Raw genomic sequence first — 27,970 nt, 5'->3', positions numbered from 1 at the left:
TTCACGTCCATTAGCTTGGAGCGAAGACCATCCCCCTGTCTAGCATCCATCTTGACTTCTCCTGCTGTGCTGGTAGCCATGGGCCCACTCTCCAATTGCTGTACTTTACTTTACTTTACTTTGTGGATTTATAAAGCGCAACAAATCATCCTCGAGGGGATCTCTCGACGCTATAGGAGAAGGTAAGTATTGGGCTGTGTAGAACTTTTATTGAAAGTCAGTCATGACTGTTTTGTATCTGTTTTTCCCATAGCTCCTCTGCCTAGCAGGTAAGTCACTGGGCAATTAAGCACATAGGATCCCCATATGCGTTTCTCTCTTTGTAATGGTCGGCTTGGGATGTGTCCTTATATTTTCCTAGATCGATGGATGCCTCATCAGCCCAGTGCACCCCGCGGCAGGTGATGGGTGGCCTTCGTCTCAGACCACAGATTCACCAGTGTGTGGCAGTCTGCAGTGGTTTTGCTTCCCCCAAGTTTCCATTCGAGGGGGGACTCCTCAATCTTACTTAACAATTCCTGTGTACCCCAGAGGTTGAGCAGCTGAGTGTTTTCCATATGCCCACTGTGGCTGCTGTTACCGCAGAGCTGGGGTGATATGAAGCACTTCAATTGTCCTCGTATAGGCCCTGGCGCAGTGCTTCAATGCCCTGTCCCTCATGTGCTGCCCACTAGGTCGCCAGGATGTGCATCAGACACAGTATATTAAGAAGGCAGCGCCGCAAGCCCCTGGGGTCTCACACATCGCTTCTCCTTGCCTGTATCTCCGGGCTGCTCCGTACAAGTCGGGCAGCATCGAGGGACTCACAAACAAGTTCACTCCCGCAGGTCAGTCTTGCCACCGCCACAGCTGGCAGACTGCTTTGGCCACAGCAGGGCGCCAGAGGTACAAGAGAGCACCCCTACTAGGCCACGGCCCTCGATTTCAGTCACCAGCAGGCAGAAGGGGTGTCTAGCAAGCGGCAGCGATCGTTATGGCACTCCACAGCGCATTTCCGGAACTCGTGTACTTTGCCGTAGCAGGCCCAGGGTGACCTCTCTCACCGGGAGCATGGATGACACCTCTCTCAGTCAATATGAAACATAATTTCCTAGGCAATATGATTATACAGCATTCTTGATTCTAGATATACTAAAAATAGAGACAGTGTAATGACCAAACTATAAAAAATGCAAAGTTTAATGATAAATATTCCAAATTGTGATCATATCATTAAAAACACAAATTTTATTGACACAATCGTGATTTGTCTAAACCTATAATAAACACACAATCTCACTAAAATGAAAATACAATATAAAAACACAATGATGTGGCAATTTAACAATAAGTCTTCGACACACGTTTCGGCGTGAAACACGTCTTCATCAGGAATAGCCACACAAAACCTGAAATTAATAAAAAAAAATACAATAAATAATAGTTCATATAGTGACAATTTTGCAATCAGTTGAAACAACTGTAGTATGTTACACTGTAAAATAAACCTAATTACATGGATTCACTATACAAATTAATAATTGTATGCCTTCATTGACAACATAATATATTAAAACAATTAAGAAAGATAAAGAGATAGTGAATTGTAGATACAGTGAATTGAGAATGGAAAAAAGATAAACTAAAGGCCCAAAAGTTCCAATCCTGTTTCTGTAACACCCAAAGTGATGACATGTTCTTATGTAGATACTTACTTTATGTACATAGGGGTCGATATTTAAGAACTCTCTAGAAGGGATGTCTCCAATCATTTTCTTTTGTAGAATAAAACCTGTGAGATTACATGAGTCAATAATAGGGCAAAACGAGAACAGGGTAACTTGATGATCGAAATGAGGTTTAACACTATATTTTTCCTTAAAATGTGTCGCGGCTCAGAATTGTGTACGCACCTCCATTAGATGATCACTCTGTGTCAGTGCTGTGTGAACTTTGAGAGTTTATGCAGGATTCTTTCGGATATTGAGGTTCGTCCAGCAGAGTCATCTTAGTAAGTGGACATCTTGCTGCTTGGCTTGGCCACGACCCCCTAGTAGGAGTAAACTTATTATAGCATATTATGCAAACATCTTAATTAGCCACCGTGCACTACAGAAGTCAGGGCACCACTGTAATCAGGGCACCACAGTAATCAGGGCTCAGATTAATGCGTGTCCCTGAAGCAGCTGCCTGCGATCTGGTGGTGCAGCTGCGAACACTGATTCTCGCTGTCAAACTCGGAGCAACACCAAAGCGGATGCCACCTGAATCATCAGACATTAAACGGGCCTCTTAGGCAGCTTCCCTCAACATCAGGTACGGGTGCTGCTATCCGCGATCCTGCGGCTCAGCTGTACCTCTGTCAGGAATGCAGTAAGAGCAACCCACCTCTCGCGGCACTGTCCTGGTGCCTCACCTTTCCTCTGGGAGGGACCAATCACTGTAAGACTGGCTGGAGAAGTGTGGCTCACTGGTTAGAGGAGGCAGACCCTGAAGCAGAGGTCAGACCCGGGACCAGGGTTCAATTCCCGACACAGCAGGGTCTTGAGCCCAAAAATGTCCACGGACTCGATAATTCTCGCCTCAGTGCCTACTCGAATCACAAGTTCACACTCTGCAACTCCGGGCAATAGCTTGCTTAATCTCCACTACGGCCCCCCGCGGCGAGATGCCTGGCTTTCACCATGGGGATGCCCAGTAGGGGTTATCTCACAGGGAAAAACCAGGACGGGTTCCCAAAGCAAGCGCCTTGAGACCTTGCAGTGATAAGGCGCTATATAAGAACCTTTGACATTGACATTGACATTAACCCCACCGACCACGGAGATATGAAAAAAGCTCCTGAGGTCGCCGTTGCCTGTAACACAGGGAGCCAGGAAGATTCCAAAATCTCTTTGGCTCTGCTATTCCTCAGGTGATTGCCTCTCCATCAGCTAAGACCGTCACTCTGGCACAATCGCCGTGGCTGAGGCCCTCCTCGGACCTCTGTCTGCCTCCCCTGAGGTCCTGCAAATGCCAGCGTCTTCCGGTGGAGCCCTCAAGCTCCGGACACACACAGGTCTCTCTGCTCAGGTCCCTCTGGGGCTGACAGGCAAGGAACGAAGTCTCCGCCTTACCCCTTCTTGAGCTCATTTCCGGGAACACGGTCCCATTTGGTTCTGCCCAACATGGACTCATGCAGCACGTGGGGCTCTCTCCATCTCACAGTTGCCCCACCCACAAACAGACACCCTTTGCTAACTTCCGGTCTGCGTTGCTAATTTACGTGCAAAGTTGGAGCCCCCTCAGGTTTGGGAAAAGTACTTTAGCAAAGCGCCTATCATGAGCTTTTGGTTTGTTGCACCATGCTGAGGGGCACAACCGGGACCAAGTGCTCCTCATGCTCCAGTCTTCCAGGCCACACAGGGCAGACTTGGGCCCAGGCAGGCCTGCTCACAGGGCCCAACGGCAGAGTGGGAGTCCTTTGTGGCGGTTTCTCCTGGCAACCAGCAGTCCTTCAGCTCCAAGTAAGTACAGAGTTCCCACCCACTACTCCAAATGCGATCGACCTCTTCAGCCTAGCGCTAACTCACCCAGCCCCTCTGGAGCCACTGCACCTCCCCTGCCCCCAGCCCCAGATCCAGAGCCAGTCATGCAATACACAACAGGCAGGCACAAAGACACATAGCACACAAAAATGCCCACTTCTAAAAGTGGCATTTCTAAAATAGTGATAATAAATCTGCGAACACAGTTATGCAGTATTTATTACCACTATTTCAAACATACCAAACTTGATCACGCTACTCCTCTAATTTCAGAATTATCACTAAACAACGTATCAGGGAATCCCCAAATGCATTCCTATGGGAGGCCAGCCTTATAGTAGTGAGAAATCAAATAGGCTGTTTGTCACTACGAGGACATGCCACACAGTTAAGGCACATGTCCTACCTTTTACCTACATTACACCCTGCCCATAGGGCTAGCTAGGGCCTACCTTAGGGGCCACAAATATGTAGTAAAAGGGGAGTCACAGACGTGGCCCCCACTTCATGTGCCATGTCACAGAGGAAGTAAACCGTGCGCGCAGGCCCTGCAATGGCTGAGGCCTCAGACTGGTTTGAAAGGCTACTTTGGTGGGTGGCGCTAGCAGCACCACAAGCCCACCAGTAGCATTTAAGTTACTGGTCCTGGGTTTATGAGATACCACTTTATAAGGGACTCATAGGTACATTAAATACGCCAAACAGGTGTACACCAATCTTACCACATTTACCATAGAGAGCACATGCACTGGACAGCAGTGATAAAATGCCTGGAGTCCTAAAACCACCAACATCAGGTCAGAAAAAGTACCAGGAGGAAGGCAAAATGTTCGGGGATAACCCTGCAAAAAGGCAAGGAATGCCATATTTCTTATTATAAAATGTGCAGTCCTTATTCTTACCCGCCCTTTTCCGCCAAAGATCTATCAGGCCCAGGTTCTTCATTAAGTATTGAATACATTCCCTCATTTTAGGTGTGTTAGCCATTGGCCTAGTCGTAGATTTGTCCAGTACTGGATATCTCAATACATTGAAGTCTCCACCTAATATAATATGGTTCCCATTGTCTACTAGTTGTTGAAAGGTTGTGTCATCTATATTTGGACATTAATAGCCTACAAATGAATAACTTATACCATATGTTTTAACCGTAGCAATTAACCATTTTCCTTTATGTTCTACTATGACATTTACCAATTTTGCCAACCCTTTCACATTACATGTGGTGGAGCGTAATTATCTTAAGAATAATTTGACTTAATCACTTCATGCTCAATGGATAGTGTGGTACTAATAAATACTTAAGAACTTAAGAAACACGACTAACAGTGTGATTTGTCAGTCAATCAATCAATCAGGGGTTTGTAGAGCGTGCTACTCACCCAAGAGGGTCTCAAGGCGCTGGGGGGGGGGAGGGAACAGATCCGGAGCAGTCGAAGAGCAGGTTCTGAGGTCCTTCCTGAACGTGTGTAGGGTCGGGGAGCATCTGATGTTAACAGGGAGCACGTTCAAGGTCTTGGCTGCAATGTAGGAGAAAGCTCTGCCGCTTGTTCTGTGTCTGTGGATGTGGCGGACATCTGCTAGGGCGAGGTTGGCGGAGCGGAGGTTCCTCTTCTCCTGGGTACGTGGAAACATACTCTGTCGTTGAGGTATTTGGGTCCGATGTTGTTGAGGGATTTATAGGTGTGGGTGAGGAGTTTGAAGGTGACCCTCTTCTCAACGGGGACCCAGTGGAGGCTTCATAGGTGATGGGTCATGTGCTTGTGCGCGGTGTCCGTAGGAGGAGTCTGGCTGTGGCATTCTGTATGGTATGGTTTGGAGTTTGTGTAGAAGAGTTTTGTTGATCCCAGCAGAGGGTGTTTTCGTAGTCTAGCCTGCTGGTTATGAGTGCGTGGGTGACGGTCTCTCTGCATTCGGGGGGGGGTCCTTTTGAAGGTCTTACGGAGGACACAGAGGCAGTTGAAGCTGGCGCACGCAACGGCATTGATCTGGCGGTTCATGGAAAGGCAGGAGTCAAGGATTATGCTGAGGTTCTGAGTGTGGTCTGTCCGGTGGGTGGACTCTCGAAGGGCAGAGGGCCGCCAGGTGCTGTCCCAGGCAGAGGTACAGGGTCCGAGGATTAGGACCTCGGTCTTCTCAGAGTTGAGCTTTAGGCAACTGTCCTTTATCCAGGCTGCCACATTCCTCATTCCTTCCTGGAAGCAGAGTCTGGTGTCTTCTGGATTCTTCGAGAGGGAGAGGATGAGCTGGGTGTCGTCGGCATAGATTACAATGCTGAGCCCATGCTGTCTTACGATGGCGGCAATGGGGACCATGTAGATGTTGAAGAGCGCCGGCTGAGTGATGATCCTTGGGGTGCTCCGTAGTTGATGTCAGTGGGATCGGAGAGGAAAGGGGTGAGTCTGACCCTGTGGGGTCTGCCAGAGAGGAAGGATTGCATCCATTTGAGTGCGGATCCCTGTATTCCTGTGTTGTGGATTCTGGTGGCTAGCGTGCTATGTGAGACGGTGTTGAAGGCTGCAGAGAGGTCTAGAAGGATGAGGGCTGCAGTGTGTCCCTGGTCTAGCAGCATGCGGATGTTGTCAGTGGCAGCGAGGAGGGCAGTCTCGGTGCTGTGGTTGTTGCGGAAGCAAGACTGGGATGCGTCTAGGATGAAGTTCTCTTCGATGAAGGCAGTCAGCTTGGCGGTCACAAGTCTTTCAGTGACCTTGGTTGTGAAGGGGAGGAGAGAGATGGGCCGGTAATTCTTTATATCAGTTGGGTCGGCCGTTGGTTTCTTGAGGAGGGGTTTCACCTTCGCTCGCTTCCAGTCGTCTGGGCTGATGCTGGATCTGAGGGAGGAGTTGATTGTCGGTGCTAGTTCGGGTGCGATGACAGTGGTGGCCATGTAAATGTAAATGTAAATGTATGTGTCTTGTAAAGCGCACTGCTGCCCTGAGGCGTCCTGGCACTGTAGACCGCTGGGGAACCCGTCCTGGCTATCCCTGTGAGATGGTCCCTACTGGGTATCTCCAAGGTGAAACCAGGCATCCCCGGCGAATGTGGGGGGCCGTTGTAGAGATGAGGCAAGCTAATGCCCAGAGTTGCCGAGTGTGATCCCTGTGAGTAGGCACCGAGGCGAGAATTATCGAGTCCACTGACCCTGGTCCACGACCCTGCCGCGTCGGGAATTGAACCCTGGTCCCGGGCCGTTCTCTGCTTCTGGGTCTGCCACCTCTAACCAGTGAGCCACACCACTCCACTCCACACCATGTGGATGATGTGAGGGGGCAGAGGTCAGTTGGGGCTCCTGAGTGCATTTTCCACATGGTTGAGGTGATGAGTTCGACAGACACGGGGGCCCAGGAGGTGATGATCGGCTTCTCGGGGGTGGTGGGAAGTGTGGTGCTGTCTTCTGCTGGCTCACTGAAGGTGTCGTAGAGGGCCTTGATCTTCAGGTGGAAGTAGGAGCTGAGTTTGTCGCAGAGTTCCTGGGAGGTTGTGATGTCTGTGTCTTCGTGGGTGGGTTTTGTGAGCTGATGAATGACGTTAAACAGTTCCTTGATGTTGGATGCGTTGGTCTTGACTTTGTCTCTAATGAAGGTCAGTTTGGTGTCCCTTATACGCTGGTGGTATTCCTTCAGGGTGCTGTTGTGGTTGTTCTGTGCTTCCGTGGTCTTCTGGTCCTGCCAGGTTTTCTCCAAGCATCTGCATGAGTGTCTGGCTTCTTAGAGTTCTGCGGTGAACAAGGCGGCATTCAGCGGGCGTTGTTTGGTGGGGTGGCAGAGAGGTACCAGCTTGTCGACGCAGCAGGAGACCCAGCGGTGGAATTCCCTGGCTGCAGAGTTGGTGTTGGTCGTGGTGCAGGGGGGGGGGTCTTGGAGGAGGGCGGTGTTCAGGTGTTCTTCAGTGACCTTACCCCAGTTCCATCGTGGCAGGCATGGGGCGGGCTTGGGTGTGGTGGTGGTTTTGAATGTGAAATGGTCGAAGTGGTTGTCTGTCCAGGGGGGTTGGATTGTGTGGCTGAAGCGGATGTTCAATCCTCCCGTGAAGATGGGGTAGAGCGTGTGACCCGATCTGTGGGTGGGAGTGCTGATGAGCTGCTTCAGTCCTAGGTTGGCGAGGTTCTCGAGGAGAGTGGTGGAGTCGAGGTCACGGCTGTTTTCGAGGTGGAAGTTCAGGTACCCAAGCAGAATGTAGTCCATGAAGGTGATGGTGTGGGGTGTGGCAATCTTAGCAAAGGGGGTCCTGGCGGTCTGTAAATGAGGGTGCTGCGTAGCGTGGTCCTGGGGCTGGTCTGGATCTGGAAGTGGAGGGGTTCCGTGTTGGAGTGGGCGTCGCTCGTGCTAGATGTGGAGAGTTGGAGGGGGGTCTTGTGTGCGATGGCAAGTCCCCCTCCCGGGCGGTGCGGTCAGTCCTTTCTCTGGAACGTGTAGCCATCTGGGATTACTGTGGCGATGGGACGTTGGTCCACGTTTACATGAAGAATACGATGTCGGGGAGAGGGTATCGATCAGGTCCGATATCTCTATGGCGTGTCGGTGCAGGGAGCGCACATTAAGAAGGATGCATGTCAGGGTTTCGGTAGATCGTGCAGTGGGTGGTCCTTTGAAAGGTGTGGACGCCTTGTTGATGGTGAAGGATCTTCGGCAGTGTCTGCACAAGGACTGCCTGTGGCTTGTGTTAGGTGAGGATCTTATGCAGTTGGTGTGTCATCCGGGGTTGAGAGCGTGGAGGGTGAAGTCCAGGAGAGCCCGGGTTCCTGCCGCTGGTCCCGGTCAGGTCGTGGACGGGTGCAGATGGGCAGCAGGGGCAGCAGCAATGGGAAAAGTATGCAGAAGGGACGTGGGTGAAAAAGAGGAAAAGCAAAATGCAGTAACAGTGAGGAAAACAAAAAACAATGAAAACAATCAGGCACAATTAAGGATAGCAGGGGAGAAATACCAAGAACGTAATGGTGCAGGCTCGAACCCTGGAGAGAGAGGGCTCAGACTCGGGCAATCCAGTTGATTGCAGAGTTGATGGGGAGAGTGCTACCTTGGACCCAGAGGTCAAGGAATCACGCGTGCTCCCCCAAAGCGGTCGCCATTAATAGCGGAGGGGGGTGGGAGCAGAGGAGTGGGAGGCGGGAGCGGGGCTGAATCGGGGGGCAGGGCCGCAGTGGCAGAAGCGACAGGAAATGTATGCACAAAGGACACGGTTGAAAAAGAGGAACAGCAAAATACAGTGACAGTAACAGTGAGAAAAACGAAAAACAATTAAAACAATGAGCAACAGTCAGGCACAATTAAGGATAGCAGGGGAGAAATACCAAGAACGCAACGGTGCAGGCTCGAACCCTGGAGAGAGAAGGCTCAAACTCAGGTCTGCTGCTGATGTGAGGAGCTGCTTGAGAGAGCGCTACCTTTGACCCAGAGGTAAAGAAATCACACACACTGCAGGCATGGGTCCTTGAAAGGCAAGGTGGGACAGAACTTTGGGGTCAGGGGATAGAGAGACGGCAGGAGGGGGAAGCTCTAATGGTGAGGTGTGGGACAGAGCTTTGGGGGGCAGAGAAACAGGAGGAGTTGGGCTCTAAGGGGGAGATGTGGGTCAGAGATTTAGGGGGGAGAGAGACAGGAGGAGGGGGAAGCTTTAAGGGGGAGATGTGTGGCAGAGCTTTGGGGGGCTTAGAGACAGGAGGAGGGGGAAGCTCTAAGGGGGAGATGTGAGGCAGAGCTTTGAGGGGCAGAGAGACGGGAGGAGGGTGAAGCTCCAAGGGGGAGATGTGGAGCAGAGCTTGAAGGGGGGAGAGAGACAGGAGGAGGGGGAAGCTTTGGTGGCTAGGAGGAAAGATGGAGACAGAGTCTCAGAGGTCCAGTGTGAGGGCAGCACGAGAGGCTGTCCAGACTCAAGACCTACCTCTGCTGTGGAAGTCAATCTGCACCATAAAAGCATGCAGTGCAGTTGCAAACCAGTTTGAGATGAAAATGTATTCACAAGAGAGAGAAAAATGTAAATTGTTAATGATTTAACAATACATAATCTTCTATGGAAACCTATACAATGCTCAATGTGTGACGTAATGTTGTAGTTTATGAAGAAATGATTATGAAAAGTAAAAAAAAACAAATTTAGTAGGAAAGGTGGATTAACATAAGTTGTTGAAAATGAAACAAGACATTTCCTTTGTTCAGGTAACAGTATTATCAAGAAGACTACCAATTTAAAAATGTCGAGAGAAATGTGTTTGCTCACTTTTAAATGATTTCGCAAATGAGCTAATACTTGATGGGATAAAATTGGAATTTGATTATTATTTTTTATAAAGAGTATTAAGCACAAATGAAACAGCTTCATCTATATTCAAGTAAATGTTTGAAAAGTTAGTACCTTTCTAGTAAATTGTTGGTTTTGCATATGTCACCCCGAGTGGGACGGGTATGCCCAAACGTGGCCCCATGCTCCATGCCACTGGAGTCAAGCTATAATGGCTTTAGAGAGGTAAAACCTTGAAACCGGACCTAGGATGCTTGTTTCGAGTCCAGGGAGGACCTGGCCAGGCAATTTGGGCACTGGGTCAAGACTGATTTGCATATGGCTGGGTTCAAACTGGAATGGTATGGTGAGCAAAAAAACGATGGATTTAGGCCCACATCTCTGTACTGGGGTGAATGTATGACATTATTCTGAATTCTGTCCATCAATTGTTGTTTTTGCATTTGTCACACCGAGTATGACGGGTATGCCCAGACGTGGGTCCCCTGCTCTCCATGCCACTGGAGTCAAGCTATCCTGACTGAAGAGGGGTGAAACCCTGAAACCGTTCCAAGGATGCTTGTTTCCAGTCAAGGGGGTGAATGAATGACAATTTTCTGCATTCTGTACATCAAGTGTTCTTTTTGCACCTGTCACCCGAGTGGGACGGATAGGCCCAGACGTGGGTCCCAAGCTCTCCATGTCACTGGAGTCAAGCTATCCTGGCTGAAGAGGGGTGAAACCCTGAAACCGGTCCTGGGATGCTTGTTTCCAGTCCAGGGAGGCAATGGTCAGGCAGTTCGGGCTGGACTGGTCCCATTGGGCACAGGGTCAAGACTGATTTGCATATGGCTGGGTTCCAACTGGAATGGCATTGTGAGCGAAACAATGATGTATTTAGGCCCAGATGTCTGTACTGGGGTGAATGTATGACATTGTTCTGCATTCTGTCCATCAATAGTAGTTTTTGCATTTGTCACCCCGAGTGGGACGGGCGTGTCCAGACGTAGGTCACGTGCTCTCCATGCCACTGGAGTCAAGCTATCCTGGCTGAAGAGGTATGAAACCCCAAAACTGGTCCTAGGATGCTTGTGTTGAGTCCAGGGGGTGAATGTATGACATTGTTCTGCATTCTGTCCATCCATTGTTGTTTTAGCATTTGTCACCCGAGTGGGACGGGTATGCTCAGACGTGGGTCCGGTGCTCTCCATGTCACTGGAGTCCAGCTATCCTGGCCGAAGAGGGGTGAAACCCCAAAACCGGTCCTAGGATGCTTGTTTCCAATCCAGGGAGGAGCTGGCCTGGCAGTTCAGGCTGGACTGTTCCCATTGGGCACAGGGTCAAGACTGATTTGCATATTGCTGGGTACAAACTGGAATGGCATTGTGAGCAAAACAAAGATGGATTTAGGCCCAGATCTCTGTACTGGGGTGAATGTATGACATTGTTCTGCATTCTGTCCATCAATAGTTGATTTTGCATTTGGCACCCCGAGTGGGACGGGTATGCCCAGACGTAGGTCACGTGCTCTCCATGCCACTGGAGTCAAGCTATCCTGGCTGAAGAGGGGTGAAACACCAAAACCGGTCCTAGGTTGCTTGTGTCCAGTCCAGGGGGTGAATGTATGACATTGTTCTGCATTCTGTCCATCAATTGTTGTTTTAGCATTTGTCACCCCGAGTGGGACGGGTATGCCCAGACGTGGGTCCAGTGGTCTCCATGTCACTGGAGTCAAGGTATTCTGGCCGAAGAGGGGTGAAACCCTGAAACCGGTCCTAGGATTCTTGTTTCCAGTCCAGGGGGTGAATGTATGACATTGTTCTGCATTTTGTCCATCAATTGTTGTTTTTGCATTTGTCACCCTGAGTGGGATGGGTATGCCCTGACGTGGGTCCGGTGATCTCCATGCCACTGGAGTCACGCTATCCTGGCTGAAGAAGGGTGTAACCCCAAAACCGGTCCTAGGATGCGTGTTTCCAGTCCAGGGCGGACTTAGCCTGGCAGTTCGGGTTGGACTGTTCCCATTGGGCACAGGGTCAAGACTGAAGTGCATAAGGCTGGGTTAAAACTGGAATGGAATGGTGAGCAAAAAATGATGGATTTAGGCCCAGTAGTCTGTACTGGGGTGAATGTATTTTTCAGTCCGGGGAGGACCTGGCCTGGTAGTTCAGGCTGGACTGTTCCCATTGGGCACAGGGTCAAGACTGATTTGCATATAGCTGTGTTCGAACTTGAATGGCATGGTGAGCAAAAAAATGATGGATTTTGGTCCAGATCTCTGTACTGGGGTGAATGTATGACATTGTTTTGCATTCTGTCCATCAATTGTTGTTTTGCATTTGTCACCCGAGTGGGACGGGTATGCCCAGATGTGCGTCCCATGCTCTCCATGCCACTGGAGTCAAGCTATCCTGGCTGAAGAGCCCCAAAACCGGTCCTAGGATGCTTGTTTCCAGTCCGGGGAGGACCTGGCCTGGCAGTTCAGTCTAGACTGTTCCCATTGGGCACAGGGTCAAGACTAATTTGTATATGGCTGTGTTTGAATTTGAATGGCATGGTGAGCAAAAATATGATTGGTTTTGGCCCAGATCTCTGTACTTGGGTGAATGTATGACATTGTTCTGCATTCTGTCCATCAATAGTTGTTTTTGCATTTGTCACCCCGAGTGGGACAGGTATGCCCAGACATGACTCCGTGCTCTCCATGCCACTGGAGTCAAGCTATCCTGGCTGAAGAGATGTGAAACCCCGAAACTGCTCTTAGGATGCTTGTTTCCAGTCAAGGGAGGACCTGGCCTGGCAGTTCAGGCTGGACTGTTCCCATTGGGCACAGGGTCAAGACTGATTTGCATATGGCTTTGTTCAATCTGGAATGGCATGGTAAGCAAAACAACGATGGATTTAGGCCCACATCTCTGTACTGGGGTGAATGTATGACATTGTTCTGAATTCTGTCCATCAATTGTTGTTTTTGCATTTGTCACCCCGAGTATGACGGGTATGCCCTGACGTGGGTCCTCTGCTCTCCATGCCATTGGAGTCAAGCTATCCTGGCTGAAGAGGGGTGAAACCCTGCAACCGGTCCTAGGATGCTTGTTTCCAGTCCAGGGGGTGAATGTGTGACATTGTTCTGCATTCTGTCTATCAATTGTTGTTTTAGCATTTGTCACCCCGAGTGGGACTGGTACGCCAAGACGTAGGTCACGTGCTCTCCATGCCACTGGAGTCAAGCTATCCTGGCTGAAGAGGGGTGAAACCCCAAGACCGGTCCTAGGATGCTTGTGTCCAGTCCAGGGGGTGAATGTATGACATTGTTCTGCATTCTATCAATCAATTGTTGTTTTAGCATTTGTCACCCCGAGTGTGACGGTATGCCCAGACGTGGGTCCCGTGCTCTCCATGTCATTGGAGTCAAGCTATCCTGGTCGAAGAGGGCTGAAACCCCGAAACCGGTCCTAGGATGCTTGTTTCCAGTGCAGGGAGAACCTGGCATGGCAGTTCAGGCTGGACTGTTCCCATTGGGCATAGGGTCAAGACTGATTTGCATATGGCTGGGTTCAAAGTGGAATGGCATTGTGACCAAAACAATGATGAATTTAGGCTCAGATCTCTGTACTCGGGTGAATGTGTGACATTGTTCTGCATTGTGTCCATCAATTGTTGTTTTTGCATTTGTCACCCCGAGTGGGACAGGTATGCCCAGACATGGGTCCCGTGCTCTCCATGCCAGTGGAGTCAAGCTATCCTGGCTGAAGAGGGGTGAAACCCCGTAACCAGTCCTAGGATGCTTGTTTCCAGTCCAGGGAGGACCTGGACTGGCAGTTCAGGCTGGACTGTTCCCATTGGGCACAGGGTCAAGACTAATTTGCATATGTCTGGTTTCAAACTGGAATGTCATGATGAGCAAAAAAACGATGGATTTATGCTCACATCTCTGTACAGGAGTGAATGTATGACATTGTTCTGCAGTCTGTCCATCAATTGTTGTTTTTGCATTAGTAAATAATAATGTCTAAGTGGGTTTTCGTGTTGGCCTTAATATGCATTTTCAATTTTTTCCTTTGAAGGAGACTAGAATATGCTGACATGATTTCACTACCAGTGATGAGAACTTGTACTAAAGTTTTTTTTCTCTAGTTTTGAACAAAGGACACTCTCTCCGTGCTAATACAATACAGTACATGGTTGGGAAGAGGCATCCTTTAGGAATCTCCACAGGCTACATTCGGAAGCCTCAGTATGAAGCTGGGCCCTGTTGTGAACGTATCTAGGTCCCTATTTAAATATTCCTGATTCATGCCCTTATGTGGTTATAACAAATCATGTCCTTATAAAGGCATAAGAATCATATCCATATTTAGTCATAGCCAATGCAGTCCAAATACGGCAAGGCTACTCCCATAGACTCCTAGAAAGTACTACGCGTTCTTTAAACAGACCAAGCCTCCAGCAGCCCGGGAAATCCCCCCTGCTTTTGTTTTGATTTGTCCAAGAACTCCTGGAGTCCTGAAAGAACTGTAAGTTCTTAGTGACGTCTTATGTCCAACCTTACGTCAAACTCGGCACCTTCCAGGTATAAATATACCAGCGTTTGCCTTAAGCAGACACACGGTGGTTTGGAGCAGATCGGCTATCTACTTACCCGAAGCCCAGCTGTAATGAGAGCCGAAGGAAGCCGACCCTCCCATTGACACACTGAGAGAGACGCTGTCTTTTCTCCTGCCGAGAAATCAAGCTCCAGTGTTTCCAGTCACCCTTGCGGGTTGCTGGGAGATCGAGTCCTAAGAAAGAGATACAAGACCTCCTTCATTGTATAACCAAGGTACGGAGCTGATTAGATCCTCAGAGAATTCTTGATTCAGATTCTTGGCAAAACTATCTTAACTTAAACTGCAGCTCACTTACTCCTTCCCACGTACTAGGCTTAGGTTAGGTACACCGGGGTAGGCGTATCTTAGAAGCTCCAGTTGAGTACGTTTAGTCAATGATTTTATGTATGTATATATTTTATCCGTTTTAAGTATCTTATGGCTTAGAAACTATATAAATGCTTTACAGTATTATTTCATAATACTTCTTTTACTGTACACACTTTACTTTATGACAAGTATTGCAATTGTGGCAATTCACTTCTCTTGCACGAGAAAAAGGACTGCTCAATAAATAACAACTTTTATAGAAAACGCCCCTGTCTCTCTATTTCTCTGCACTCCTGGTGAAACTAAGCATGCACGATTGACTGAGTGAAATAGTTGTCTATTGTTTTCCACGACTCTGGAGATATACTCCTCATTCTGGGGGGAGCAAAGTTGTCATGTTTATGCGGTTGTCAGAAACTAATCCCTTCTTGTCTATTCAGGAAAGTTAACTCCTTCCTGTTCACACGAGAAAGTTTCTAGTGACCTCTGAGCTAGCTGGCATACCTAATTAAGTCTATCATATTCAGTAGAGACCTAGATGACCTCAGTCCTATGTCTAAACTATCGTTAATGTTATTCCAATGCGCAGAGCCTATTGGGAATATAGGAACTACACTACAGCCCACAACAGGCCCCAGAAGACAGATTCTGGCAGGCGCTTAGTCTCAGGTAAACGGTATCGGAAAAGCTGTCCGAATAAGTCATTGCATTCGCTCTGTCCAAAGTTTGTAGTAATCAGCTCCGAAACTCTCAGGCTGTCCGGAAGCCTTTCGGAACCAATTCAGTCTGTTCGAATGGTTTCCGGTTCGTAATCAGTCATTGGGAATCCTGTACGATTCCGTAGGTAACAAGGGTGTAGCATCTTGGTTAATGTCATCCACTGCTCCACCAGTGGAACACTCTAGATATGATGTAACATAGAATGTTGATGGATGAAATCCACAGATGGAGAAGGGCTGAGTGCCTTGATGGCTGCTCCTGGTGGGGCTGAATACTACTGTATTACTGATCCTGTAACTAACCTGAATAAATCGTCTTGAAACACACCTACCTGCGTGGACCAGATTGCCTACATTTTTATGCCAACGAGGATGGGATTCAAAAGTCCTGCTCTCCTCCAGTGCAGTTAAAATTCAAAACAGATCATGTCACACCGTACCCACAGAGTGAACAAGAAGTAACATGCTCTGCAGCAAACAAGGCTCTCCACATGCAGCTTTTTGAAGTATAAACATACAGGCTGGCCACAACTGACAAACCAGTTTGGCGGATAACCAAGAGTAGAAAGGCACTGCGCATATGTAACTTTTGATTTGCACAATGTCTTTTGATCTAAAACTGCAGTAATCAGGGATCCTCTGTGGGCAGCATCATTGTAGTGATGTACAGTTCCAACGTAGGCAGTACACTGGCACACACTCTGGGCAGCGTCGATGTGATGAAGGACAAATCAAAATAAGGCGTTAGTCAGGCACACACTTCTGGGGAATGTACGTTGGGCGGTAACAACACCAAAATAGCAGGAGAGGCAGACTTCCTCCAAGACAGTCAGGCAGCAAGACAAGAAAACATTCTCCTTGTAGAAGCACAGGACAGTGTGCAGGCATCCAAATGAGGGCGCAGTGAAACAGTCATTCAGATCAGTGACTGGTGCACAGGTACAATGGTACACATCTTCTCCACTCTCACAGCAGAAGCAGTAGGAACTGGCACATACCTGAGCAAACACACTTCTTCAGACATAGGCTTACCCTCACAGAAGGCTCAGCACCATTAGAAGTAGGCTTTGTCTGAAACTTAGAGATGGACTCAGGAGAGTAGACAGGCTATAGAAGATGAACAGGTTTTTAAGTAGAACTTCCCCAGGAACACGAACAACTGGCATACTTTTGAGGGTGAACGGTGGGAGGTCACTGGTGGGGTCAAGGATGCCAGTTGAGATGGGTGCCAGCTTGAGTTATTGATAAGTCTGTGGCAGTAGTTGATTGAAGATTGAAGAGGTGGAAGTAGCAGGTTCTTTAGAAGATCGTCGCCAAAAACTGTAGTTACTTTGTCCAGACGTGTAGAGGATCTTTAGATGTTTATTTGTAGATAGTTATAAGTAATCCAGTTAAATCCAATACAAGACCCCACCAGGAGCAGCCAGCATGCTGCTCAGCCCTTCTCAACTGACATCTCTGGCTCCCAACATTCTGAAACACATCATTGGATGAACATTCCACTGGCAAAGCAAGAGATTGCATGAATGCCATCAAAGCCAGGATATAACATATCCCCTTTCCGTCCATATGAAAACAATAAGATAAAGAAAGAAAAGAGAAAGAAACCATGATAGAGGAAAGACAAAGAGTACATCAGAAACATCGCAAATTAATGAGAGAAAAGAGCAACCAAAAGAAGATGTGAAAATACAAATGAAGAAAACAGAGAAGAAAGGCAAAAAGTGAGAATGCCATCCTCCCGTCTACCACAACAACAAAAACGAAAAGGGAAAACACCAACGACTATCTCAAAATATACTTGCTGGCCAGGCATGCATAGAAAGAGACCAGTCATACCAGACACTAACAAATAGTGGGAGAAGAAAACCTCCAATGAACGAAAGAACACCACAGTAAGAGGAAAAACAGAGAAGAAGAACAGAGTCCAGAATCCACAAATGACACCAATAAGAGATATCAAAAGTACAACTGGACAGTAACAGGAAATAGTGAGCCAATTAAAATAAATCACTCGTACTTCCCATGAATAAAAATCTCAGTATAATGAATGATGATGATGAATACCAAATGAAAGCTGTAAACAAAACACATTAAATTTGATAAAATAAATAAGGCTGGGCGTAGTTTGCGAAGTAGCGCTACGCGTAGCTACGCATAGTGCTCTTCGCACTACGCGAACAACGCGTAGCACTACGCGAACTGCGTAGTAGCATGTTTGCACTGTGCAAGATGCCGTTTTCAATTATTGCACAGTGCAGACAAGCATCCGGCACTGTGCAATCATTGAAAAGAGCATCTTGCACAGTGCGAGCTGTAGTTTTCGGCTGCTCGAGTAGATTTTTACTCGAGCGGCAGCTTTCTCAACGCGGACTGGAAGTTTCTCATCGCGAGCGGTCACGAGCATACGCGACCACTCGCAATGAGAAACCTGACCTCCCCGCGTTGAGAATCTCGCCAGGAGGTTTATTTTCCATGCTCGCGATCTGCAACTTGATGTTGCTGATCGTAAACGAGAAAAAAGTCTCGCCGAGATGTCATTTTGCTTGCTCGCGGTCACCAACATGATGTTGAGGACCGCGAGCTACGCATGATCGCACTGTGCTATGTGCAGTTTGCGTAGTGCGAAGTTGAGCAAACTTCGCAAACTACGCGAGCGTAGCGTAGTGCTGCGCACTGGGTTAGAAATAACCAATTGGTATTCAGACCAAAAACCCTGTGAAAGTAATGTTGTAATAAACACGTGGTGAACAGGTGCACACTGTGCACTAAAATGATGAGACCAAATCCATATTTCTCTTTTCTGTTCTCATTCTGGTTGAAAGGAGGATGTGTAGTATCTTGGTTAATGTCATCCACTGCTCCACCAGTGGAACACTCTAGATATGATGTAACATAGAATGTTAATGGATGAAATCCACAGTTGGAGAAGGGCTGAGCGCCTTGATGGCTGCTCCTGGTGGGGCTGAATACTACTGTATTACTGATCCTGTAACTAACCTGAATAAATCATCTTGAAACACACCTACCTGCGTGGACCAGATTACTACAAAGGGTTTCGAATCAGATTCTGCAATACCGAATCCCATCCGTAGCCTTTCCCAACAACATCGTAATAGGCCCCTTAGAAAGAATGTTTCTATAATAGATGATGTTGATTTTAAATCTGGATAAATATTGAGGGGTTAATGCAGATATAAAACCAACTATGTAAAAAAGTAAAAAGTATTTAGTAAATTATGCCATCATATATTTTAAAGGGAAACAAATAGTTAATAACAAATATCGCGACCTAAATCCATCAGGCCCTTTAAAGACCTGCTTCCCTAGACTTTTCAATCCTCTTTAATTTTTTTAATTTAATGTTTTTGACAGTCAATTATTTTCTCCAAATCTTCTATTTAAAAGCCCAATGTATGTTTTAGATGTGGAGTGAACTATTAGCAGCCAGATATGAAATATTTACAAATTAAAATAAATGTACTCTTATAGGTAGGGAGAACATCTGAGTGTATTGCTGTTTCCACATTTCATTGTTTCTTTTAATTCTACTACTTTTTTTGTCAGTAGCCGCTGCATGAAAGTGCACTGGCTTCAAAAGAATTTGTGTTGTGAGTTATATGTAAGGAAATTAGAAACATATCCTAAATGGTATATTCGTCTAGTCTATAAAATGTCTCTATATATATCTTATAATCAATTATATTCAAAGGTACATAAATAAAAACATATTGTGAAGTAAATAAATGTGTAAATCAGAAGATTAAGATATCTATTTTAAATAATAGTAACACGTGCACTACACAGTTGCAATAGACAAAAAGCACTTTAAATATATGAAGAAAACACATGGAACAAAATATTTTTAGGGACTCGTTTGCTTCAGGAACTTAGAGCAGCTGCAACAGGAATCATTACCCCCAGGTCCCTCCGTCCTCGACACCTTCATAATTACAAGTGGAGATAACCATCTCCTGACAGAAAAAAAGAACAGAGGTATGCTGGGACCCTAATACTGCCCCTCCCACCGGGAGTACATAAGCAGTATTTACCCAACATCCCGTCTGTTCTTTTTTTCTGTCATCGACAGAATGGACTGTTGGTGTGCTGTTGCTGCCTCTGCTCCTGCTGGGCTGGGGTGGCGTGCCTGCTCTTCTCTGCTCTCCCTGCCCGGCTGCCTGGCTTCGCGGGCAGGGGTGCTGTTTCCTGGTGTGTGTGTCTTCCGGCCTGCCTGGCTTGCTGGGAGACTTGGTTTCTTCCTGGAGGAATTGCAGGTGTTCCGGGGCTCCTTGCCGGCCCTTTGTGGCTGGTGCGCCGCCTTCCGAAAGTTGCTTCCAGGTCGTGGTGCGCGTCTCCCCGAGCTTGGCCGGGTGGTAGACGCGCTGCTCATGCTGTTTGGTGGCGCGGAGCGGGATGGATTCCGGAGCCGGCTGTGTGAGTGGGGGCCTTGTTCGTGGTGCTGCGGCCCCCGCTCCGGGTGAGTCCCGCTTTGCGGTGTTGACTCTCTGAAAGTGCTGCTTCCGATTGGTGTGTTTGGCTGCCTGTCGGTTTCTGTGGTATTTTTTGTCATGCTGCTGGTGAAAGTTTCGTACCGTTCCTTTGTGGGCCATTTGCCGTCCTCCTCTGGAATGCGACCTATGCTAATGTACTGCGCTCCGAGTCCTTCGGCTCGAGTTCACGCTGCTTGCTTCGACTTGTGAATATGATGGGCGTGCGTTTATCTGCTGGTGCTTTCAGGTTACGACCCACTCCTCTGCCAGACGTGTGCATTGCGGTGTCGCTCGTGCACGCTGGTTCCTTTGCACTCTGTGTGGTGTCCCCCGCAGGAGCCTGTGTTCGACATGGTCACAGGTTCATGCATTGGTGTGTGCAATCAGCCTTCCATCTGGGGTTGATGTGATGTGTTCTATTGCGTTGGGTTTCCACTAGACATCTGTTATTCGGCGCCGGGATTCCTCTGGGTGGACGTGAGCTTTGCGAATGCACATGTTTTTGTCATAGTGCCTTGCAGGGGGCGTTGTGATGTCTCTACTCATGGGCCATTGGTTTCTGTTGGATCTTGTCTCTGTGCTGCGCTTTCACTCAGCTTTCCTGGGGGTGCTGCTGGGTGGGTGACGCACGCATTAAGCTTCTTTTGCACCATGTTGTTTGTGTTGTGGTGCTGATGGTGCTTTTTCTTCTGCTCTGTGTTTTGGGGTTGGATGGTCGGTGCTGTCCTTTCCTTTTCTTCCCGGGGGTGTGTCCTCCGGTGGCTGGCTTTGCGCCCTGCTGGTCTTTTCTGGTCTCTGTTTTTCTCCCTTGCATTTGTGCTTTGGGCGCTGTGTGTGGGTTGTCCCTTTGTTCCCATTCCCTGCCCTCTGTTCGGCTGCGGCTCGGTGTTGGCTCCGTTCTTCCTGGATGATGGGCCACTCGCTGATGTTTGCTGCGGCGCTTTGCCCCTCCTTGACGGTGGTGGGTTTCTGGCCTTTTGCTTGAGCGCTCGTTCTCTTGCCTGGGGTGCTGAGTTCGGATCTTGGCAGCGGCACTCGGCTTCCTCTAGTTCTGGACGTGTCACTTCTTTCCCCTTGCCTACTACGGTTAGTTTCCTGTCACTGGCCATCTGGGAGTCGCTCATCTTGTTGGTTCTCTTGGATTGCATGATGTCTGCGACGTTGGTGGTTCTGCGTGTTTCCCTTTGGTCCTGCCGGTTTCTTTTTTCTGTCCTCGTGCTTTCTCCTGTGATTTGGCTCCGGGGGTTCTGTGCGTGTGCTGCACGTTTCTGTTCGCTCGGTCGGATGTCTTGGGCGCTGTACCTCCACCTTGGACTGACGGGTCCTTCATGCTGTTCGTCACTTTCCCCCTGCCGGTTCTCCGTGGGTTGCCTTCCATTTTCTGGCATTCTTGTGGTGGCTTGGGGCGTCTTGTTCCTTTCCTGCATATGGATCTGTATTGGTCTCTTTTGCCCCCACTCTGGCTGTTTCTCGCCCCCCCTGCTGCTGTTCTGATGTCCGGTGTTCCTGGGTGCTCTGTTGGGCTGCTGTTGTCGGTCCTGGGGTGTTGCCTGGCGTGCCTTCTGGAGTGTGTCTTGTCCCTGGGTCGGTGCCTCCTGGGGGTGCCTGGGACTGGGTTTCATTTCCTACTGCTGCCTCTGTTGTACATGGAGGTTGTTCCGTGGGTCTGCTCCCTCTGGTTCTCTTCTTCGGGGGTGCCCCTGCTCTAGGTGGCTCTGTGGGTTCTCACTCTTCTGTTTGTGGGCTGCCTCCGGCTGGCTTGGGTTCCGGTTGCCTCTGTGGTGGCTGTTTTCCTTGCTGTTTTCCCTCGGTGGCCTTGCCTCCGCTGCGGTCTGGCTGTTCCCTCTGCTCCGCTTGGGTTCCCTGGTTTTTCCTTCCTGGCTTCCGTGTGGTTGCTGGGCGATTTGGGCTCCTGGCCCTGTTCCTCCGGTCCCTTGTGGTGCGGCTGGTTCCTCTCTTGATTGGTTGCCGCTGTCGTACCAGGGGCTCTTTGGGGTGCTTGTCCCCTCTGCCTGCGCTTGGGTGGCTGGTACTGCCTTGGGTGCAGCTACCTCCCTGCCTGCTCCTGTTCTCGTCTGGTTGCCTGCCTGGGTCTTCCTGATGTGGTGTCCGTCCCTTGGCTCCTGGTTCTGGTTTGGTCCTGGGATCTTTTGGGTGTGCTTAGCATGGCTGCTTCTGCTCTGGCTCCCCCTGTGCTTGCCTTTGGCTTGCTTCTGGGTTTGTTGGGTGCCTGCTCTTCTTGTCCATGGCGCTTTCCTCCACCCGGGTGATCTTTCCGGTGGGGTTTTGCCTTCTGGGCCCTGGTGTTCCTGCGGCTGCTGCTTGGGCCTGGCTGTCTTTTGGTGGTGCCACGCCCTTGGCGGGGATCCTGTTTTTTTCCCCTCTCCGGGTCTCCTGTTCTCACGGTTGGTGGCCTGGTCTCGTGCTGCCCTTCTGCGCTGGCTGGGTGTCTGCTAGGGCTTTCTGCTCTTGCTTGTTGGTCTTCTTTTGGGCTCTGCATCCTTGCCTGGGCCCTCTTTGTGTCCTGGCGGGGCGCTCTGCTGTTGTGACCGCGCCCTGGTGGGTCCTTCGGCGCTTGCTTCCTGCTGGCGGGTCTTGGCGGTCTTTTTACGCCTGTGTTGGGGCTTTTTGTGGGGTCCTTTGACTCCGGTGGTCTGCGGGCTTCCTGCTTGTTCTGGTCATCCTCGGGCTGTGCCTCCTGTGCTTCCTGGCTGTTTTGCCCTCTCTGGGGGTGTTCTGCTGTTAGTTTCCTGGTTTTGGTATCCTTGTTGGCTTCTGCCTCCCTTGTTTCTCCAGCCTTGGTTCCCGTTATGGGGCTGTTGGGTGGCCCTCCCCCCCCCTCTCTCTGAGTGGGGTGTGGTTCCGTGGTGCTCTTGCCTCGGTGAGGTTCTCCCTTCTGGCTGCGGGTTGTCTGGGGTTTTCTGCTTGTTGGCCCTCTGCTTCCTCTGGCTTCCGCTTTGGCGGTTTGCTCTGTTCTTTTCCGCCCTTCTGTGTGGTTCTGGCGGTGGTGTGCTGGGGGTTCCCGGTTCCTCCCTGCCCTTTTTGCTGTGCCGTGGGCTCTGCGTGGGCCTCCTGCGTTGTCGGGTTGCTTGGCTCTGGTCCTGGCTTCCCTGTTCTACTGGCGTTTGTTGGCCTCTTTTTTGCGGGTTGCTTGGCTCCTCTCCGGCGTTGCTGGGTTGAGGCCTTGTGGTGGTGGTCTGGGTGCTGTGCTCCCTGGGCTTTCTTTTTCCTGCTGCTCCTGCCCTTGCTGCTGGTCTGGCATGGGTGTGGGTTTCCTGGGCGGTCCTGTGTCTTCTGGGCACCTTCTTTGTGCTGCTCTCTGTGCCTCTTTGGGCGGCTGCTGGGGTTTCCCGGTTGCTCTGTGCTCCCCTCCTGCCTTGTGTTCCATCCCTTTGGGGTTGGGGTTTTCTGGGCTTGTGGTCGGTTTCTCTGTTCCCGGCCTGGTTCTGTTTTCTTTGTTGCAGGTTTCCGGTCTTGTTGGCCTCTCCTTGTTTGGTGGGCTTTCGGCTGGGTTGTGGGGTTCTTCCCCGTCCGCTCCTTTTGGGCTCCTGGGTACTTGTTGCTTCCTGGGCCTCCTCGGACGGGTTTCCTCCTCGGGTCTCTTGGGCTCGTGTTCTTTTCTTTTTGGGAGTTTGGCCGGGTTTCTGGCCTGTGCCTCTCCTTGCTTTTTGGGCTGGGTGATTGTGCCTGCGCTCTGTTGGCCTTTTGTTTCTTTGGCTTTCTTCCGGGTTGTCTCGTCTTCCTGGTGGGTCTGCCTGGCCCTGTGTGCCTTCCTGCTGGTTCTGGCCTTGGCGGTCTTCTCTGGTGGGTTGTTTTGGGCTGGTCTTGGTGTCCTGGTCCGGGTCCCGGTTGCCGATTTCTCGGGTTGGCGGCCTCCTTTTCTTGGTGCCCTGGCCTTTTTCTTTGTCTCCGGTCCTTGTTCTGCTGTCCTGTTCTGGGTTGACGGCCGGCGGTTTCCTGTGGTCTTCCTTTCCTCCTTCTCGGTGTTCCCTTGGGTGGCTGCTTTGTTGTGGTTTCCTGGGTGTGCTTGTGTGTGCGGAAGGCCGGGTTTTCTGCTTTGGTATTCTCCACTTGTAATTATGAAGGTGTCGAGGACGGAGGGACCTGGGGGTAATGTCCTATTACTTACCGGTAATCTTCATTACTCCGGGTCCCGTAGTCCTCGACACCTTCATACGCCCCTCCCTCCCTCCCGGGCGGCCGGCCTTCCTGTCTGGGCTTGGTTGTACAGACGGGATGCTGGTTAAGTACTGCTTATGTACTCCCGGTGGGAGGGGCAGTATTAGGGTCCCAGCATACCTCTGTTCTTTTTTTCTGTCAGGAGATGGTTATCTCCACTTGTAATTATGAAGGTGTCGAGGACTACGGGACCCGGATTAATGAAGATTACCAGTAAGTAATAGGACATTTTCATGAACATATTAAGTCTTTTTTGCGGGAACACGAAAGTACTTTCTGAGACCTAAGTGAAAACTTTCAGACCCTATTATCTGTCTGATATGTGGGATCGTCTGTAACGATGGACGTCTCAGGTTCTTGCAATGAATCTCATTGGTATATGTCAACGGATTTTCCGTCAAAATGCAGCCTTTTGTTACTTTACAGCTGCTTGATTAACCCCTTCAGTGCTAATGACAAGGGTAACTCGTCATGTAGGGCCCATTGATTTCAATGGAAAGTCAATGGACCTACATGCACACCCCTTAGCAGCCAAGTGGTTAAAAACAATTACTGAAGGTTACAGCATGTTATTACCGCACATTTTATCATACACTTTTGGTACGTAAGGAACGCAAAATGGAATCAGTCTTACCACAATGGTTTTTGTTAGATAAGTATATCAAAATTACCATTGAATATGAAAAAACGAAAAATAACTCTTATTTAAATACAAGTCCATAATACATGACTGACAATTTGGTCAATCAATATTATAGTCAGTTTCCACCCTTTATGCCTCTCTCTCATATCCTATTAAGCACCACACGTTTCTAGAGCCTTGTCATTTTATTGTTAAAAAAAAAAGACTCCTACTACTTTCATGCATTTCCACATGTAATATTGTAGTGGACTTTTAATAAATATGTTTAGGCCATCATTATGTGTGGACTATAAAAATCTTGGGTCCAATTCACAGAAGTTTAAAACTTAGACCAAAAGTATACCTTTAGTAGTAGTAAAGTTAGACTTTTGGTCTAAGTGAGACTTTTTGTCCAAACTTAGACCAAAGGTCTAACATTACCACTCGTAAATGCCCTTTGTGAATACCGAAAGTCGTAAAGTTAGACTTTCGCCTCAGATTACTTCTGTGAAGCGGGGCAAGAGCCTTAGTTCCCTCCTTGGACTAACCATTATCTTTGATTTTGGTAATTCCGTAGGGGGTAAAATAATGGGGGTCATGAGTTTAAGAGGAATAACATCCAGAATGGACTTCCTATGCTTATTTCAGCGTGTTTTTCCTTGTAATGAATCCTGAAGATTTCACCAGCTTGAAGCTTTCTGGGTAGAATACAACTGGGCAGCAGTGTCCCTGCTAAACTCATAAGTTAAATATTATAAGCTCCAATTTACTAATTTTAAATTATGATTCTCTAGAATAATAGTGCTTATAATCAAACTTAATATAGGGTCTAATTTCCAACAACTGTGAATTATTAATGCAAGTTTCATTAAACTCTCTCAAATCTTAACAAAACGGAAAATTAAGTTTTCGATTTCCTGCAAAATTAGTGCAGTATGTATAATATTGTTAACTAGCAGGGCCAGGTTACTAAAGTCCTTCACCAGATAGCACTCAGTTAGATGGGCAACCCTCTTTCCATCCCATGGAGTCATGGAAAAAATACGAGGAAGGAACTTTTTGTAGTCCAAACAAAATGGGTGCATACCTGTATGTTATTGAAAGCACCCTTCCGGGTTGTTCAGGAAATCATTCTCTTATTTTTATTAATGGGCAAAGGAGAGAAGAACATCCCTGGGAAGAGTAATATACTAACAGAGAGGCAAAAGTGGACAGGGAGAGTGGTGTGCATTTGGGAACGACCTTCCTGATAAGAGTTTCCCAAAAGTAATTCAAACATGGTAGCAATGGAATGTCCTTAATGGTGTTGGGACAAGGGGATGCTAAGATTTTTTTAAAAGATGTTAAGGCAGGTCGCCACTTAAATTAGAAGGTTTGAAGGGATGATCACTTTAATGGATGTCTGTACAGATACTTTGGGCATGCTTCCTGTTTGACTTGCTTCACAGTTGCCACAGTCTGTTAAATACTATGGCATCTCACAGCAAGGGTCATGGAAATAGCAATCCTGAAAGAGCTGAAGTACAGGGACTGACAGAGAACTGGTTAATACTCAGTGGGTTAACCTAGGAGTACCATAACATAACATAACATAACATAACATTTAAGTAGTCTCCATTATGTTTTAAATCAGGGGGAAATTTCAAAGTTTTCAGTATCTTACTCCAAGTTACATCATCACTCCTCATCAGACAAAGATATGATTGAATTATCAAGAAGCTGTGAAAGTTGCCTGGAGCAATTATTCGATTGCAGGTTCCATAGTAAAGAAAAATGGCTTATTTATGAACTTGAGGTGTATAAACGAGCAATGAGAGCAAGTGTGGAAGACAATTTCAACATATGACATCTCTCCTTGTAGACAACCTGTACACGTCGGGAACCCTGGCCAGGTACCCCACTCTGACAAACAAGAGGTAAGAAACAGAGGTCCTAGAATACTGGAATAGGCAGCTTCCCCCATTAATGATTCCTTACCTAAGAAAGTTTCCTTTCTTTCTTTACAGACAACGGTCCTGATGAGAACTCTTAAATAACACGAGTTTGAAACGCATAGACCTTTCAATAAGCCCAAATTACAAAAGAGGTTTCCAAAGGATTGTGGAACTTTTATCTCCTTTAGAGAATATTAATTATTGAGGGCTTTACTGTGAATATTCTGATTCCGGTATCTGTTTAAAAATAGATTGTTATTGTTGTTTGTGTTGGTATGTCTGATGAATGAATGGTGGCTCGATTGATTTCTATTTTTCTTGAGTGTACATTGAAACTAACTTGTTGTTGTGTTCTTGTAAATATGAATGTATTTTTTGTACATATAAGGTCGTAAAAATGTGAATTTGGCAAACTAAGAGACCAAAACAAAGGTAAAATATAAATACAATTGAAAAATCAATAAAAAAGAAGTGATAAATCACACAAAACATGATGTTCTAGTTCATATGTTTTGAAGATAAATAATCCAGGTCAAGTGGAGTACGGCACGTGCATTTCTGTTGTTTATTATTAGCTTGTTGCAAGCTGTGCCGTTGGGAGCACAGACCCAGTGGTGGTTATTTTTTTTTACTTATGAACTTAGCAATCAGAATTAAAATGGGGTTTTGCCGAAGGTATCCAAAGATATTATCAGAAGGGGTTAAGTGGTCTCAAAAAGAAATGGAGGCTGAATCTAACTGGCACTTTTAAAGATGGCAACATCACTTTCTTGAAGCAGCAGATACCTATTTCCTATCCACCTGAAAGATCAACTGTGCATTCATAGAAAGAAGGGTTTTCTTAGTGATGATTAGGACTGGATTGCTCCTGGCCTTTCACCTGCAAAAAAGTGACTACCCTAATAGCAAAGGCTCTGGAGGTTGAGAACCCATGCAAAATATTAATGATGTTCATCCTCAATCTTCTGGAACTCTTCTAGCCGTTAGAGACTATTTGAGGATGTTTATGTGATTGCAGTTTCTTTACTGCATTAAAGGTGTTTGATGCCCCTTTGCAACTTGATGGATTATCTTGGGATGACAGCTAAAGACATATGGCCTTATTTTGAGTTAGTTCGGTGGATGACCACCAACCATATTTAGAGATATCCACCTTCCTTCAGAGAGTTCTGTGCCTTCAGGACAACTGACACAATGGCAGCTCCTCAGAGGGTACTGTCATTTTAGTGAGTGGCTTCAATGTTTTATGCAGCTGCTCAGCCAAGCAGCTGCAAAAAAGCTGTTTTTTTTAAAACAAGCGCTGTAAGCGGGGGTTTGTTTGTGAGAAACAAAAACACTAATGATCCTGACACCTAGGACGTTTTATACTGTTCAGGACTGCTAGG

This window comes from Lissotriton helveticus, chromosome 2_1 (assembly GCF_964261635.1).
Source record: "Lissotriton helveticus chromosome 2_1, aLisHel1.1, whole genome shotgun sequence".
Taxonomy (NCBI): domain Eukaryota; kingdom Metazoa; phylum Chordata; class Amphibia; order Caudata; family Salamandridae; genus Lissotriton; species Lissotriton helveticus.
Note: the sequence above shows the minus strand (reverse complement) of the source record.